General features: G+C 46.0%; 1 protein-coding gene and 1 non-coding gene across 2 annotated transcripts in view; one reads left to right on the top strand and one right to left on the bottom strand.

The window, feature by feature from the left end:
- Positions 1-18,225, top strand: part of OPCML (opioid binding protein/cell adhesion molecule like) — a 1,278,294-nt gene that overhangs the window by 620,294 nt on the left and 639,775 nt on the right. The gene's annotated exons all lie outside the window — the stretch shown is intronic.
- LOC119935350 lies at positions 8,194-8,331 on the bottom strand. Its single transcript, XR_005453236.1, has one exon. It is a non-coding gene; the product is annotated as a small nucleolar RNA SNORA7 (small nucleolar RNA).

The following is an 18,225-nucleotide window of genomic DNA, read 5'->3' as shown; positions in this document are numbered from 1 at the left end:
GTCGGCTCCTCTCCTGCCTCTGACAACGGGGGTCCCTTAAGGCTCAGTTTAGATCCCCTTCATTTTCTTGGAGAAAGTTCTCCCAAGGCTTCAATTACCATCTCTATGCAGATGACTCCCAAATCTACAACTCCAACCCTGACCTCTCTTCTTCCCTGCAGTCTCACAATTCCTCCTGCCTTCAGAACATCTCTACCTGGATGTCCCATAGATACCTAAAACTAAACATGTCCAAAATGAACTCCTTCTCACCAAAACCTTGTCCTTTACCTGTCTTTCCCATCACTGTAGACAATACCACTACACTCCCTATCTCACAAGCCCTTAACCTTGGCATTGTCCTCAACACATCTCCCTCATTCAACCCACATATTCAATCTTTCACCAAAGTGTGTCAGTTCTACTTTCACAACGTTGCTAAAATCCACCCTATCTTCTTCATCCAAACTGCTACCATGTTGATCCAAGCACTTATCCTAGTCCACCTTGACTACTGCATCTGCAGCATGGCTCATTGGAAAGAGCACGGACTTTGGAGTCAGAGGTCATGGGTTCAAATCCCAACTCTGCCAATTAGCTGTGTGACTTTGGGCAAGTTCATTTAACTTCTTTGTGCCTCAGTTACCTCATCTGTAAAATGGGGATTAAGACTGTGAGCCCCCTGTTGTGGGACAACCTGTTCACCTTGTAACCTCCCCAGTGCTTAGAACAGTGCTTTGCACATAGTAAGCACTCAATAAAAGCCATTATTATTATTATCTGCCTCCTTGCTGACCGCCCCACCTCCTGTCTTTCCCCACTCCAGTCTATACTTCACTCTGCTGCCTGGATCATTTTTCTAAAAGAAGTTCAGTCAGTCTCTCCCCACTCCTCAAGGACTTCCAGTGGTTGCCCAACCACCTCCACATGAAACAGAAACTCCTTACCATCAGTTTTAAAGCATTCAATCAGCTTGCTCCTTCCTATCTCACCTCAGTGATATACTACAATGCCAGCCTACTCACTGTGCCCTAATCTCATCTATCTCTCCTCTGACCCCCTTCTCACATCTTGCCCCAAGCCTAGAACTCCCTCCCCCTCCATATTTGCCAGACTACCACTCTCCTTACCTTCGAAGTATTATGAAGTTCACATCTCCTCCAAGAAGCCTTACCCAATTAAGCCCCCTTTTCTGCAGCTCCCTCTCTCTCTCTTCTGTGACCTTTAGGAATTTGATATCACCTCCCCCCCCCCCCCGAAAAAAAAAAACCCACTGCGCTTTCATTCATTCAATCGTAATTGTTGTGCGCTTACTTTATGCAGAGGACTGTACTAAGCACTTGGAAAGTACAAATCGGCAACATATAGAGGCGGTCCCGACCCAACAATGGGCTCACAATCTAGAAAGGGGAGACAGACAACAACAAAAAAAGCAAGTATACAGGTGTCAATACCACCAGGATAAATAGAATTATAACTTTATATACATGATTAATAAAATAAATAGAGTAATAAATATATACAAATATACACAAGTACTGTAGGGAGGGGAAGGGGGTAGGGCAGAGGGAGGGAGTGGGGGCGATGTGGAGGGGAGGAGGAGCAGAGGAAAAGGGGGGCACTTGGATGTGTGTATTTAAATTACATATGATAAATTAAACATTTATATTAACGTATCTTCTAATATATTGTACTCTCCCAAGCATTTAGTACAATGCCTTGCACACAGTAAGTGCTCAGTAAATACATTTGATTGATTGATCTTCTCTTATCTTCACAGTCCTCTTTAGCAGCTCAAACAGTTATCAGCCTCCAGGGGGGTGCTCAATTCACACTGTCTCCCCTATTGTCCCAAGGCATGGAGAGTCCAGGAATAATAATAATGGCATTTGTTAAGTGCTTACTATGTGCGAAACATTGTTCTAAGCACTGGGAGGGGGATACAAGGTGATCAGGTTGTCCCACGGGGGGCTCACAGTCTTCATCCCCATTTTACAGATGAGGTAACTGAGGCTCAGAGGAGTTAAGTGACTCGCCCAAAGTCACACAGCTGACAAGTGGCAGAGCCGGGATTAGAACTCATGACCTCTGACTCCCAAGCCTGTGCTCTTTCCACGGAGCCACGATGCTTGGAAAGGCCATCTTGCCACCCGATACACGAACACTGATTTCCCGAAATGTCAAACCCAGAGACCCGGGCAAATGTGTGACCAGTGCAGGGAGGTACTTATCAACCCTCATCTTCCCATGGAGTCGATCAGCTCTCCCTTTCTCCCCACAGCCTCCATTTCATCACTTCGGTAAATATGTTTAATCATCAGTTAGCAGATTATCATACGCAACTAGTTTTAACTCAATCTGAGCTCAATCTGTAGTTGAGACAAGGGTGGTAAATATTGACTGCTGCATAGAATTATGATGAAACCCAGAGCAGTCAGCTCCACCACAGCCTAGATCTATTTTTTAATGCCAGTTATTGATTTCCACAAACAGGCTTTCCCCGCAGCTCCCACAGATCTTTGTCTTGTGGTGAAGTGCCAGAAGGTGATGAATAGCGAGGACGAGTACATTTTCCCTTTGTTCATCTGCATTCTTATTAATAATAATATCTTTCATTTATAACTCCTTTCATCCCCAAACATTTTGAAGTGCTTTGCAGACGTAAGAGAGATCCATCACCCACTCCTGATGGGGAGCGCAGCAGTTGTCTAGCAACACACAGCCATGCGGCACAACAGTTCAGGACCAGAGGGCCGAAACTGTGGGCAGAATGCGATTGGTTGCTGAAGCTTTCTCTGGAGCCGAAAGGGCAGGGGCGTCTCTGTTACCAGAGGAGACAAATGACCATGGGAGTAGCAGGGCTCAAGTCCCCTGATGCCAAGATGATGGTTCAGTATCAAACTGTCCAGGAAAGCTCTGAAATTGGCCCTGACCAGGCTCCCTCCAATGGATCTGTTTCCAGTAGACCACCAGCCCACCATCACCTCAGGCTTCTCTGTCCCATAACCCCTTAGCACTTTTTTCTTGCTCCTTTTTCAACAGAGTCGGGGTGCAAGTAGATGGGATCACTTGTGAACTTCACCTGCTGATTGGCCTCTTGGCACACACACAATAATTCTAGCAGCTGGAGACTCTCCCATATCGTTCCCTATGTGGAACCTGTGGCAGGGACCCAGCTTGCCAAGCCCATAGCTGGGCTTTAAGGAACACCCTTTGTTAATAATAATAATTGCAGGATTTGTTCATTCATTCATTCATTCAATAGTATTTACTGAGCACTTACTGTGTGCAGAGCACTGTACTAAGTGCTTGGGAAGTGCAAATCGACAACATATAGAGATGGTCCCTACCCAACAATGGGCTCACAGTCTAGAAAGGGGATACAGACAACAAAATGAAACAGGTAGACAGGTGTCAATACCTTCAGAATAAATAGAATTATAGCTATATACACATCATTAATAAAATACATTTTACATATTTATATGTACAAATATGCACAAGTGCTGTGGGGAGGGGAAGAGGGTAGGGCAGAGGGAGGGAAGGGGGTGATGGGGATGGCAGGAGGATGAGAGGAAAACGGGGGCTCAGTCTGGGAAGGCCTCCTGGAGGAGGTGAGCTCTCATTAGGGTTTTGAAGGGAGGAAGAGAGCTAGTTTGGCGGATGTGTGGAGGGAGGGCATTGCAGGCCAGAAGAAGGATGTGGGCCGGGGGTCAACGGCGGGGCAGACAACGACGAGGCACAGTGAGGAGGTTAGCGGCAGAGGAGCGGAGGGTGCTGGCTGGGCTGTAGAAGGAGAGAAGGGAGGTGAAGTAGGAGAGGGCGAGGTGATGGAGAGCTTTGAAGGCGAGAGTGAGGAGTTTTTGCTTGATTCGAAGGTTAATAGGCAACCACTGGAAATTTTTGAGGAGGGGAGTGACATGCAAACTGTCCAGGAAAGCCAGGGACTGTCTCTTTCCTGGAGAGAAGCAGCATGGCTCAGTGGAGCGAGCACGGGCTTGGGAGTCAGAGGTCTTGGGTTCTAATCCCGGCTCCGCCAATTGTCAGCTGTGTGACTTTGGGCAAGTCACTTAACTTCTCTGGGCCTCAGTTCCCTCATCTGTAAAACGGGGATTAAGACTGTGAGCCCCCCATGGGACAACCTGATTACCTTGTATACGCCAGCGCTTAGAACAGTGCTTTGCACATAGTAAGTGCTTAACAAATGCCATTATTATTATTATTATTATTATTATCATTATTATTATTATTATTATTATTATTCCCCGAGCGTTTCCGTAGAAAGATAATCCGGGCAGCAGAGTGAAGTATAGACTGAAGTGCTATACTGAAGCAGCGTGGCTCAGTGGAAAGAGCACGGGCTTTGGAGTCAGAGTTCATGGGTTCGAATCCCGGCTCCACCAATTGTCAGCTGTGTGACTTTGGGCAAGTCACTTCACTTCTCTGGGCCTCAGTTACCTCAACTGTAAAATGGGGATTAAGATTGTGAGCCCCCCGTGGAACTACCTGATCACCTTGTAACCTCCCCAGCGCTTAGAACAGTGCTTTGCACATAGGAAGCGCTTAATAAATGCCATTATTATTATTATTATTATGTTAAGTGCTTACTATGTGCTTACTATGTGCCAAGCTCTGTTCTGAGCACTGAGGTAGATACAGTACTGAGTACTGAGGTCGTGGGTTCAAATCCTGGCTCAGCCACTTGTCAGCTGTGTGACCTTGGGCAAGTCACTTAACTTCTCTGGGCCCCAATTCCCTCATCTGTAAAATGGGGATTAAGACTGTGAGCCCCACATGGGACAACCTGAGCACCTTGTATCCCCCCCAGCACGTAGAACAGTGCTTCGCACATAGTAAGTGCTTAACAAATACCACCATTGTTATTATTATACAAGGTGACCAGGTTGGACACAGTCCCTCTCCCAAATGAGGCTCCCAGTCTTAATCCCCATTTTACAGATGAGGTAACTGAGGCACCAAGAAGTTAAGTGACTCAGCTGGCAGTCACTGCCATGACAATGAAGACCCTGGCACAGATGCCTTGTTGTTCTTGCTCATTTTAAATACCTGAATTTCCCCTTCTGGACTGGAGCATACTCCAGTTTGTAAGTAGTAATTGTAGTGTTTCGGTGCTTATTCTGTGCCAAGCACTGTGCTAGGTGTTGGGAGTAGATACAATACAATCAGATTAGACACACTCCCTGTTCCATGTGGGGTTTACAGATGAAGGGGCACAGAGGATAGGTATGAATCTCCATTATACAAATGAGGAGACACAGGCTCAAAGATGTTAAGTGGCTTGCCTAAAGTCACATGGCAGGCCAATGGAGGAGCAGGGATTAGAAACCAAGTCTCCTGCTCACTTTTGTGTTTCTTGGCAATCCGGAACTTATAACGTAAACATCCAGGATTTTGGACAGACTTAAACTTCAGACTTTCCCTCCCCCTCCCCCTCACAGAGTCACCAGGAGGAAAGGACAAGGGACCCTGGGGTTCTCATTTTCAGTGGCAATATCAGAGAAGGTCTGAGTTCAAATCTCCCAAATCAAGCACCAAGATCCCCTCCAGGCTCACAGTCTTCATCCCTATTAACTCTACTGGATTCTCCCGAGAACTTGGTATAGTGCTCTACCCAGAGTAAGTGTGCAATGAATACTATTGGTTAACTGAGTGAACCTGGGAATTTCCCTTTTCAGAAGGAATCTAAAGAGACGTGAATGGATTCCTTGTTCTCCCCTGGTGTGGTGTTATTGTATTTCTGGAATCCTTGAGAGGGCAGAAGAAAGGCAGAGCAAAAAGGAAAGGACAGGGAGGCCCTTGGGGAAGAGGCCTTTAAAAGGAATTGATCCTTGGGTGATGGTGGTGATAACTGCTCTTTTTTAAAAAAAAAAATTTCATCTGCTCACCTTGATTTTACTTCTGAGTTTAGAATGCAGGCGGGAAACCATTCCCCCCCTGGGTGACTGAGAAAGACCCTTCCTTAATTACTTCCTCCTAATTGCCGATCTGGATCAGCGGATAGGCTAACTTGGGCACTGAGGGATGGAGGCAGTTGCCAATTCTCATTTCCTGGACATCCCAGGCCCTGCCCGAGGAAAGCAGGATTGGAAATGACATCCACTTATCGCTGCTGTCCACGAGTGTCATATTAGCTTGGGCACTGGTGGCAGAGAGTAAAGCTCAGTGTCACAAGGCATGGGGGGGGCAGTCAGAGACTGACGGATCAAACTCTTTCTGGCAAAGAAGCTGCGTTCTTGTTTGCAGAAGGAAAGATCTCTGGGTTTTGCCGGGTTTACTCATTCAGATCCCACCTCTGTGGGAAAGAGCACAGGACTGGGATTGAGATGACCTGGGTTCTAATCTTGGCACCTTCACTTGCCTGTTGTGTGACTTTGGGCAAGTCAGTGAATTTTGGGGGGCCTCAATTTCATCATCTCTAAAATGGGGGTTCGATATCTGTGCTCCTTCCCCCTTATACTATGAGCCCCATGTACGACCTGGACTGTGTCCGGGTTGATCATTTTGGAACTAGTAAAATGCTTGGCACATAGGAGAAGTCGATGCCGTAGTGGATAGAGCACAGTTCTGGGAGTCAGAAGGTCATGGGTTCGAATCCTGGATCCGCCACTTGCCTGCTGTGTGACCTTAGGCAAGTCACTTCACTTCACTGAGCCTCATTTACCACATTTGTAAAATGGGGATTGAGACCGTGAGCCCCATGTGGGACAGGGACTGTGTCCGACCCCATTTTCTTCTATCCACTCCAGCACTTAGTACAGTGCCTGGTCTATAGTAAGTGCTTAACAAATAACATTATTATTAGTAGTAGTAGTAAGTACTTAACAAATACCATTTTTTTAATTTTTCGTATGCCCAACACCTTGGGTCACTAACATGTAAGGGAGTTTTACTTCTGTTGGGAAACTTAATCAGTTCTCAGACTCCATTCTGCTTTGGTCTTTCTGCATGAACTACCTTGCTGAACAAGGGAGAGAAAAAAGGAGGGCACCTCAGCTAAAATGGGAAGAAGAGGAAAAAGATCATTTTTTTTCTGTGGGTTTAGCAGGTATCTGAAGCCCCGATAGACATGCCGATATTATGCTGGATTCCTATGTTCAAAGCCCATACAAGGTTTTCCAAAGCAAACCGAAAAAAATCGAATATCAGAACTATTCAGTGGGCAAGCCCTGGGTTATTTATTAGTTATTTATTTCTCCATTAAGCCCCTTGCTTGGTGGCTGCCCTATGAAGGTGGTTTATGGATGCACTGTAGAATGTGAGTTGGGATAATTCCGAAACCAATGATTATAGTAATGGTATTTATTAAGCATTTACTCTGTGCCAGGCACTGTACTAAGCGCTGGGGTGGATACGAACAAATCAGGTTGGATACAGTCCCTGTCTCACGGGGTTCACAGTCTCAATCACCATTTTACAGATGAGGCACAGAGAAGTTAAGTGACTCTCCCAAGGTCACGTAGCAGACAAGTGACAGAACCCCTTCTAGACTTGTTGTTGGGTAGGGACCGTCTCTATATGTTGCCGCCTTGTACTTCCCAAGCACTTAGTACAGTGCTCTGCACACAGTACGTGCTCAATAAATATGATTGAATGAGTGAGTGAATGAATGCCCCTTTTATCTCCCTGGCCCATGCTCTATCCACTATGCCATGCTGCTTCGTAATGGAAATCTCCTTGGATTGTCTGGAATGTAACGTCCATATTCACTTTCAGCATTTTTTTTATTGGTACTTATTAAGCACTTACTATACTGCCAGGAACTGGCACTGGGGTAGATACAAGATAATTGAGTTGGATGCAGTCCATGTCCCACATGGGGCTCACAGTTTTAATCCCCATTTTATAGAGGAGGTAACTGAGGCACAGAGCAGTTCATTGATTTGCCCAGAGTCATATAGCAGACGAGTAATTGACCTGGGATTAGAACCCAGGTCTTCTGACTCCGAGGCCTGTGTTTTTTCCACTAAGCACTTGTCTTATGCTGTCGAGTCGTCTCCGACCCATAGCGATATCCGGACACATCTCTCCCAGAACGCCCCACCTCCATTTGCAATTGTTCTGGTAGCATATCCACCGAGTTTTCTTGGTAAAAATACAGACGTGGTTTGCCATTGCCTCCTTCTGAGTAGTAAATCTGAGTTTCTACCCTCGATTCTCTCCCATGCCTCTACTGCCCAGCACAGGTGAGTTTTGACTTGTAGCAGATTGCCTTCCATTCGCTAGCCACTGCCAAAGCTAGGAATGGAAAGGATGGGTCTCTGCTTGACTCTCCCTCCCATAGTCGAGGCTGATAGAGTACTGGAAACTCTCCATGTCCGACCCTGAGAGAGGATCCCCTAGGTTTCTGTGAAGTAAAGAACGATGCATCCTGAGAAAAACTCAGCCACGTATCCCACAGTGAAGGCAGCTCAGATCCAATTTAACCTCGCAGCAAAGTGCTTCCTGTGCTACCTGGAGAGCCATTATGAAGTGAATCAGAACCAGCTGGCCATGAAAAGGCTGATGCAAGACTATCACAAAAACATAAGAACATAACAAATGCTATCCCAGAATCCACCCACTCCAGTAATATGCCTCCAGCAGCAAGATCAGGAATCTGGGATGTTTGTCCTCCTTGACAGACAGTGATCCTGCCCACCCCGTGGAAAAATAAAAATAATGATAATAACAACAGTAATGTCATTTGTTAGGTGCTATGTGCTAAGTTCTGTACTACTGGGGAAGACACAAAGCAAGCTGATCAGATGCAGTCCCTGTTTCATACGGGATTCACAATGTGTCCAACCTGATAAACTTGTACGTACTCCAGCACTTAGAACAGTGCTTGACACGTAGCAAGAGCTTAACAAATGCCATAGTAAAATTATAAAAAATAAGTGCAAGGGAGAGCAGATATTTGATCCCCATTTTACAGATGAGCAAGCTGAGGCACGGGAAGTTAAGGGACTTGCCCAAGGTCACACAGCAGGCAAGGAATGCTGTTTGTGTGTGTGGTATTGGGGTGTGGGTGACCGCTAGGAAGATGCACAAGGAAACAATATGTTCCTGATCCTTCAAGATTTGCAGGGGGCTCCTGCTATCTGCTGCCAGCTTGGGAAAGGCCAGCTCCGCCATGCAGCTCATTGAGATGGGCAGGCCGTGGGTGGAAATGTCTAGCTATGTATATTTATGTAGAAAGCTCAGCCACCCTGCAAGGAGCTGCTGCTTGTTATTTTGACGGATTACAGGCGAGTGACTGTACTACAATAGCAGCAGCCACTCATTAGCTCCAGTGAGGCAGACACAAACCATCAACTAATTCCGTCCGCATCCGCCCCCGGAGGTGAATATTCAACAGGAATTGATCCTAGCTAATGAGAACACAGACCGCTCTGCTGAGATTAGCACTGGTGGAATTTTAAAAAGTTAATTATGGCAGAAGTCAGGCATGCCATGCATACATGTGTGTGCTCGGGAGAAGACGCATGTGTGAAGGGCTTCTGTGCATGTGTGACTTTGGAAGCACAGTGGGTGTCCATCGCCTTTGTTTGTGTGCATCGCGGTATTGAGCTGGAGCAGAACGGGAAGATGGTTGCTGAGGAGGTTGAAAGGGGAGGATACAAACAGTTTGGCTAAAGAAAGTAGAAGCAGTGTGGCTCAGTGGAAAGAGCCCGGGTTTAGGAGTCAGAGGTCTTGGGTTCTAATTCCACCTCCGCCACTTGTCTGCTGTGTGAGTTTGAGCGAGTCACTTCACTTCTCTGGACCTCAGTGACCTCATCTGTAAATTGGAGATGAAGCCTGTGAGCCCCGCGTGGCCCAACCTGATGACCTTGTACCTCCCCCCAGCAGTTAGAACAGTGCTTAGCACATAGTAAGTGCTTAACAAATGCCAGCATTATTATTATTATTATTATTATCTTTTTTTAAGTGTTTTTGTTAAGTGCTTACTACGTAGCAGGCACCGTTCTAAGCGCTGGAGTAGATACAAGCTAATCAGCTTGGACACAGTCCATGTCCTACATGGGGCTCACAATCTTAATCCCCATTTTACAGTTGAGGTAACAGAGGCACAAAGAAGTCTAGTAACTTGCCCAAGGTCACACAGCAGACAAGTGGCAGAGCGGGATTAAAACCCAGGTCCTCTGGCACCCAGCCCCGAGCTCTATCCATTAGATCATGCTGCTTCTCTTCTGGTCAGGAGAATTTGATGCGTGATAGGGGGCCCCAGACAGTCATCCATTCGGGTATGCCAGAGGAAGCAGCCAAGGGAATTGCAATTGCATTGGGTTTTTTTTCTGCATTTAGGGCAATGATGTTCTGTTCTCCCACTCTAGACTTTAAGCTCATTGTGGGCAGGGAATGTGTCTGTTTATTTTTATATTGTACTTCTCCCAAGTGCTTAGAGCAGTGCTCTACACATGGTAAGTGCTCAGTAAGTACCATTGCAATGAATGAATGCAAAATAGATGCTGCTGGCATTACTACTGTTACTCCTGCTGTTTCTGCTGCTGCAGCTGTTGATAATGGTGGTGATGATGGTGATGGTGGTGGTGCTGCTTGGAATCAGCTCTGCTCTTTCCTCATGGACTTTACTCAGAAATGGAAGCAAACAGGGTTTGCCTAGAGTCTGAGACCCTGCCCCCAAATATAGGCTGAATCCTCCAACCCACTTGCAAATGGATGTAATTAAGAATGGTGGACCAAACTGGACAAGGAGACATGATAATTGATTGTGGCCTTTCAGCCTGGCAGCTGCACTTAATTAACCTTTCGATTCAAATACCAAGCAGGGTTGAGATGGGAAGGGTATTGGGGATTCCAATGTGGTTGGAAGGTGCAATCAGCCTCTCTCTGCTGGTTGGAAACAGGAGGTGAGTCTGGCCAAAGTGCAGCATGTTTTGGGGGCTTCCCAGTTGAAGATTTGCTGGACTCTTGGGTTTCCCTGATATTTCAAAGACCCATCTGTAGGCAGTGTGGCTTCTGGAGAAGTTTGTCTTTGAATGTTCTTTGCATTGGACTGAGTTTTATTCTCCCTAAGCACTAAAGTTTTAGCTGACTTTTGAGACTGTGAGCCCTAAGTGTGAGAGGGGCTGTGTCTGGCTAACCTATACCTCCTCCAGTATTTAGAACAGTGTTTGACATGTAGTAAGTGCACAACAAATACTATAAAAAAATACAATAAATCAAATTACTCAGGGCCTTTATTTAGTCTTGTGGTTTCTGGTGATTCATGGGACTTCTAGAGGCTTCAGACTGGCCAAGAAAACCCTGCAGTAAAGTAAAGGAAGAATCTCTCCAGCTCCCCCCTTCAGTGGCTGAACCCAGGAAAAAAATTATTTGGAAGCTTCCATCTTTTAACAGTGGTTGAATGGGAATTTGAACAGTGAGGGGATCTGTGAAAACAGGACCACAGGTGTCTGAATCTCACCAGAACACTTCCCTTCTGCATGCCTATGAACTTTGATTTGAGCCCTTGAAGCACCTGGTATTCACACCACCCTCAGCTACCCAATGCATATACAAAACTGTAATTTCTTTATATAATAGTAAAAATTGCAGTATTAAGCTCTTACTATGTGCTAAGTACTATGTTTCTCCCCCTTTTAGACTGTGAGCCCACTGTTGGGTAGGGACTGTCTCTATGTGTTGCCAATTTGTACTTCCCAAGCGCTTAGTACAGTGCTCTGCACATAGTAAGCGCTCAATAAATACGATTGATTGATTGCCAGGCACTGTACTGAGCACCGGGGTGGATACAAGCAAATTGAGTTGGATAGTCTCTGTCCCCTACATGAGACTCAGTCTTAAACCCCATTTTACAGATGAGGTAACTGAAGCAGAGAGAGAGGTAAAGTGACTTGACCAAGGTAATGCAGTAGAGAAATGGTGGAGAAGGGATTAGAAAGCAGGTCCTTCTGATACCCAGACCCATGCACTAACCATTAGGCCATGCTGCTTCTCCAAAATAAATATGTAAATGTCCGTCTCCCTCTCTGCACTGTGAACTCCTTAGGGGTAGGGATCATGTCAACCAACTGTTGTACTCTCCCAAGTGCTTAATACAGTGCTTTGTATGCAGTAAGTGGTCAGTGAATACCATTGATGGACAGATGGTGTAAGAGGTGGGTGGGGAAACTTTCAGAGGGTGAGCTGGGTAAGTGCTTTCTGTTCCATCTCACTTCTCAAATGCTGGTGCGAAACCATTGTCATTATGCAGCATGGCTCAGTGGAAAGAGCCCAGGCTTTGGAGTCAGAGGTTTTGGGTTCAAATCCCAGCTCTGCCAGTTGTCAGCTGTGTGACTTTGGGCAAGTCACTTAACTTCTCTGTGCCTCAGTTCCCTCATCTGTAAACTGGGGATGAAGACTGTGAGCCTCCCGTGGGACAACCTGATCACCTTGTAACCTCCCCAGTGCTAAGCAGTGCTTTGCATGTAGTAAGCACTTAATAGATGCCATTATTATTATTATTATTATTATTACCAGCAGATGCAGTATATCACCCGCAATGGTGGTTCAGAGCCCAGCCCCTGCCTCCCACTTGCTCAGCAAGATGGCTTGACAACAGACTTGGGTTTCCAGATCTGGTCTACAGATGTCTGATGCAAGGAATGTGTGTTTGGAGGCTGGATGGGTGTTTCTGCAGCTGATGCTGCACCACCATGACATTGAGGAGAAGGTCTGGGAATCAGCGGGGCTGTGATTGTCCCACATTCCTGATTCAGAACAGGCATGTGTCACTTTATCCTATCCCTGGAAGCCTGGGTGGTTTATGTTACCAGATCCCGTGTCTTTGCTTTGAGTCATGCTAAGTTCTATTCATGTTGGGAGCAAAGCTGGCCCTCTCCCCTAAGCCCTGTCCTGACCAGGACTGAGGCCAAGCTGTCCAGGCTGAACAGGGGAATCTCACGCTAGAGGTGGTGGGGATTTGGTCCAGTGGCAGCAGGCAGGGATACTGGTGCCTTTGAACTAGAATTTCCAAGGGTACGTCATATAAATGTATGTGATTTGGGTTCCATGACCTAACTCAGTGACATTATATACAACCTTCTTCAGAAATTTGCAGGACCTCAAGTGTGTCACTGGGGGGGTCCCCTGACCCCCATCCTGGCTCTGAAGCCCTGGTGGTCTCTTCCCCGAGGTCTGTGAACACAGGCACTGCTCTGATCCATGGGACTCAGCAGCAGCTGACAAGGTATAGGGAAGTGAGGCCTTTCAAACGAAGTCCTAGATATAAAGGTATCCATGCCTTGTCGGTCCAGGAAAGATGAAAACTGGAAGAACCACCACCCTTGAGATGGTTCAGAACCCTGTACAATGCCTCAAGGGCTACTGGGATGCATAGTTCTATGCAGTTGTCATACTTACTGGATAGTTTCCAGTGAGTCTAGGTTATAGAATTTTTCCCTGGCCTCCTAATCAGTAGTATTATTAAGAACATAGCATGTTCAGAGCACTCTGCTAAGGGCTTGGGAGAGTAAAAGATGTGGTACCTGCCATCAAGGAGTTGATAAGCAGCGTGGCTCAGTGGAAAGAGCACAGGCTTTGGAATCAGAGGTCATGGGTTCAAACCTTGGCTCTGCCACTTGTCAGCTGGGTGACTTCGGGCAAGTCACTTAACTTCTCTGGGCTTCAGTTACCTCATCTGTAAAATAGGGATTGACTGTGAGCCCCATGTGGGACAACCTGATCACCTTGTAACCTCCCCAGCACTTAGAACAGTGCTTTGCACATAGTAAGTGCTTAATAAATGCCATCATTATTATTAATAGAAAAAACTGCCAGGCACAGGCACTTCAGAGGTCACATTTGCTTATCTCTTGGAATGGCTGTGATCCTGCCCCCTTCCAAAATAATATTTATTATTTATTGGAAGCACTGGCATAGATCGGCCACAGTCCTTGCCCTTCATGGGCAACTCAAGAGGAAGGGAGAGCGGGCCCCTTCTTGTCACTTTTAAAGATGAGGAATCAGAGAGATTCAGTGACTTGTCCAAAGTCACACAACAGACCAGGGTGGAGTCAAGGCTAGAGTCACTTGAATTCCAGTCCTGGAATCTTTCAATCAGGCTCTGCTCCTTCTGGTTCCCGGCTCACAGTTGTGAGAGCCAATCATACAGTGTGGAAATCACAAAAAGAAAAGGAGACTGAATTCCTTCTTGTCCGGAAATGAGGCTCTGAGCAGCCACCTCTGCCTCCTCTCGGGGGCACAGAGGGGGGCCTGAACTAGCTAGTTGTTCAGAGCTCTCCCTCCTCTCTTCTGTAGGAAAAGAGAAGACCTGTTGATAGAGTGATAATCTGGCATGACAGCCAGCAGAGACAGCTTTTCCTCATAACCAGCAAAGATCATAATCTAATTGAGCTCTGTGCTTTTTCTTGACACCTGCCCTCTGGACCAATTCATTATTTTCTGCCGGAGTAAATCTCACCCTGAAGTTTTAACTCAATATAGAATTCTGTTTCCTTTCCTTCTGACCAATTCTGCAGGGAGCTTTGCTGAACACCTGTTGAGCTGTGGCAACCGGGAACTCCTTTCAAGTTTATTTAACTGCAATGGGAAATGTGTTCCATCTCCCTCTGGAAGCTGTCTAGACTGTGGAGAAAGTGCTTCTGAACTCACCATTAGATAGCAGATTCCACACAGCCAAGCCAAGACTAATATTATTTTCCCCAAATGCATTTCTCCATGCTCTTCCAAGACCAGGAAAAGACTTTGGGTCACAGTTCTTACACCGTTCCTAGGGCATATGGACTCAGGAAGAGGGGACTACTGAGAAGATTCTGTAACTCTGGATGGCTTCCACAGGAATAAGTCCCTGGATCTGTACGTGTCATCAATGATTAAATCAGAGTTCACGAGCCATCTGTGATTTTTTTTTTTTTTTGAAAGACTATGAGAATTCCCAGATAGCTTCTCAGGAGCCAGGTTCTAGTGCTAACCTTCTTCTGTGTCTAACCTTCTCACTGCTTCATTCTCACCTGTCCTGCCATCAGCCCCTGGCCCACGTCCTATCTGTAGCCTGGAATGCCCTCCCTCCTCAAATCCACCAAACTAGCACACTTCACCCCTTCAAAGCCCTACTGAAAGCTCACCTCCTCCAGGAGGCCTTCCTGGACTAAGCCCCCCTTTTCCTCTGCTCCTCCTCCCCTCCCCATCGCCCCTACTCACTCCCTCTGCTCTACCCCCCTCCCTGACCCACAGCACTTATGTGTATATATGTACGTACTTATGTCTATTTATTTTATTAATGATGTGCATATGCCTATAATTCTATTTATATTGATACCTGTTTACTTGTTTTGATGCCTGTCTCCCCCATTCTAGACTGTGAACCTGTTGTGGGCAGAGATTGCCTCTATTTGTCACTGAATTATATTTTCCAAGCACTTAGTGCAGTGCTCTGCACACAGTAAGCACTCAACAAATACAATTGAATGAGTGAATAAGCCCATATTATCTAGTTCCATGTTCTCCAGCTGATGGCTGTCTCGCAGGAGAGAGCCTAGCTTGATGTTACCCCACTATGCTCCAACCCATCCAGGGGCCACCTTCAAGATGTAGGGCTAGTGATAACAGGGCTTCAATCAATCAATCATTTATTGAAAACTTACTGTGTGCAGAGCACTGTACTAAGTACGTGGGAGAGTGTGATATGAGAGATTGGTAGACAAATTCCGTATCCACAAGAAGCTAACAGTCTGGAGAGGGAAACTGGCATTAAAATAATTTATGGAAATGAACATAAGTGCTGTGGGGCTGAAGAAGGGGTGAATAATGGGTACATATGCAAGTGTGATGGTGATTCAGAAGGAAGAGGGAGTAAGGGAAATGAGGGTTTAGTTGGGGAAAGTATCTTGGAAGAGATGTGATTTTTTAATAAGGCTTTAAAGGAATAGTGAATGATGATCTGTTGAATATGAAAGGGGAGGGAGTTCTAGAGCAGAGGGAGGACATGGGTAAGTGTTCGGTGGTGAGATGGAGGTACGGTGATTGTCATTAGAGGAGGAAAGTGTGCGGGCTTGGTTTTCATAGGAAATCAGTGAGGTAAGATAGGTGGGTGTGAGCTGTTTGAGTGTTTTAAAGCTGATGAAAAGGAGTTTCTGTCTGATCCTGAGGTAGATGGGCAGCAACTGGGGGTTCTTGAGGAGGATTGGCAGGTAGCAGGGGCATTGGGTGGCAAGGAACAAAAAGCTATATCATGTGGTGCAAATCATTAATTCTAGAAGCAGCTTTTTCTTTCCCATCCCTTGTGTTTGAGGGTTATCGGGGCCTGAAAATTCATGCTCTCCCAATCCCATGCCCTGCACTTGAGCCAATCAAAGAATCCAGTGTGATTCTGAGACCAAATAAGCCACTTTCAAGCCACTTGTCTTAGCCCCAGTGTGTTTTCTGGCAGACCTGACCCACCCTCCGAAAGACAGGGAAGGGTGGAATGTTAATCTCTGCTCGTTTCCCAGACAATCAGCCACAGTTCTTCCAAGGAGGATGAGCCATGGAGAAATATGTTGGAAGATCAATGAGGGTAGGTGTGAGATTAATGACCCCTGTCCTTTCGATTTTTGGGACAGTGGTTTGATATGCAGCCCGTTTCCAATCCCGGTGAAAAAAAATCTGATAAGGAGCAGCCTGGCCAAGACTGAAACTCCCTCTTTGCTCAGAACTTTCCACTTCAGTTCCTCTTCCTTTAATATAAATTGTTCCCAACCCTGCCTTTCCCAATCTCCATTTTATTTGTTATGCCTAGACAGCAGTGATGGGCAGTGATTGAATGAGCCCCTCATGCCTGAGCCACCTCTTTCCTATAAATCACCGATGGTTTAATCTATGGCTCAAACCTGTCGGAAACCAGTGGAAATACCCAGTGATTGCTATTGCTTCTATTCCATTATTTAAGCCATTTCCCCCAGATTGAAGGGCCAGCTTCAGTTCATCAGCAAGAGGATCCACAAGAAAGAGTGTGCGTTGCAGGGTGTCTTGGTGGAACCCTACTTTGGGGAGTAGGACTCTCCTTCTGCCATCCATTTGTTTGCTGAAAACTCCAGCGCAGGACATGGTGGAGAGGGCCTTGGATTGAGTAATTTGCTGAAAATAGGTACTGGGTTTCCCAAACAACTTCATGGTTGGACTATCAATCAATGGTATTTATCGAGTGTTTATCAGTAGAGTGCAGAGCACTATGCTAAGTGTTTGGGAGAGAATAATAGAATAGAGTTGATAGACACGATCCCCAGAAACAAGGAAATGATAGTCTTCAGGGGAAGGCGGACACTGAGATAAATTACAGATAGGGAAAATAGTAGAGCTGCTAGGGTTTGGGGATTTGCCCAGTCACCTGGAAACTAGCCACCCAACTCCCTCTCCACTTCAAAAATGACTCTGTAAATTCTCTGTGCAATGAACTGGACTTCTGGGACTGTTCAGACCAGAGATGGTTCAACCTGAAATTAGCTCTAATTCATGCCAACTCAACACTTTTAAGTGAGAAGCAGTGGGGCCTAATGGAAAAGCCAGATTCATTCATTCAATCATATTTATTGAGCGCTTACTATGTGCAGAGCACTGTACTGAGCATTCAGGAAGTACAAATTGGCAACATATAGAGGCAGTCCCTACCCAACAACATGCTCACGGTCTAGAAGGGATGACCTGGGTTCTAGTCTCGGCTCAACCACTTGCCTGCTGTGTGATCTTGGGCAAGTCACTTCACTTAGAGTGCCTCAGTTTGCTCACTTGTGAAATGGGAGTTTAATACCTGTTCTTTATTACTTAGACCGAGTCCCTTTAGACAGGGCTTGTGTCTGACCTGATTATCTTGGATCTACTCCAGTATTTAGTACAGTGCTTGGCACATAGTAGGCATTTAATAAATACCACAATTATTATTCTTTCACATCAGATTGCATGAGTGTGAATCCATGACATTCTTAATCATTTCCAGAAGTCTCTACTCCTAATCCACATCAGGGGTCTTATTTTGGATTCATCTCTCCCAACCACCATATTAACTCTTTCAACAAATCCTGTCAGCTCTTCCTCCACCCATGGCCTCATGGAAAAAGCTTGGGTCTGGGAGTTAGAGGCCAGCTCCACCACTTGTATGCCCTGTAATCTTGGGCGTGACACCTAATTTGCCTGTGCCTCAGTTTCCTCATATGGAAAGAATGGGGATTAATGCCCTGAGCCCTATGTGGGACAGGGACTGTGTCCAACCCTATTAACTTATATCTACCTGAGTGCTTAGTACAGTGC

The sequence above is a fragment of the Tachyglossus aculeatus genome, chromosome 11, assembly GCF_015852505.1.
Source record: "Tachyglossus aculeatus isolate mTacAcu1 chromosome 11, mTacAcu1.pri, whole genome shotgun sequence".
Lineage (NCBI taxonomy): Eukaryota > Metazoa > Chordata > Mammalia > Monotremata > Tachyglossidae > Tachyglossus > Tachyglossus aculeatus.
The sequence above is the reverse complement of the archived record's forward strand: the minus strand, read 5'-3'. Positions and strand labels throughout refer to the sequence as shown.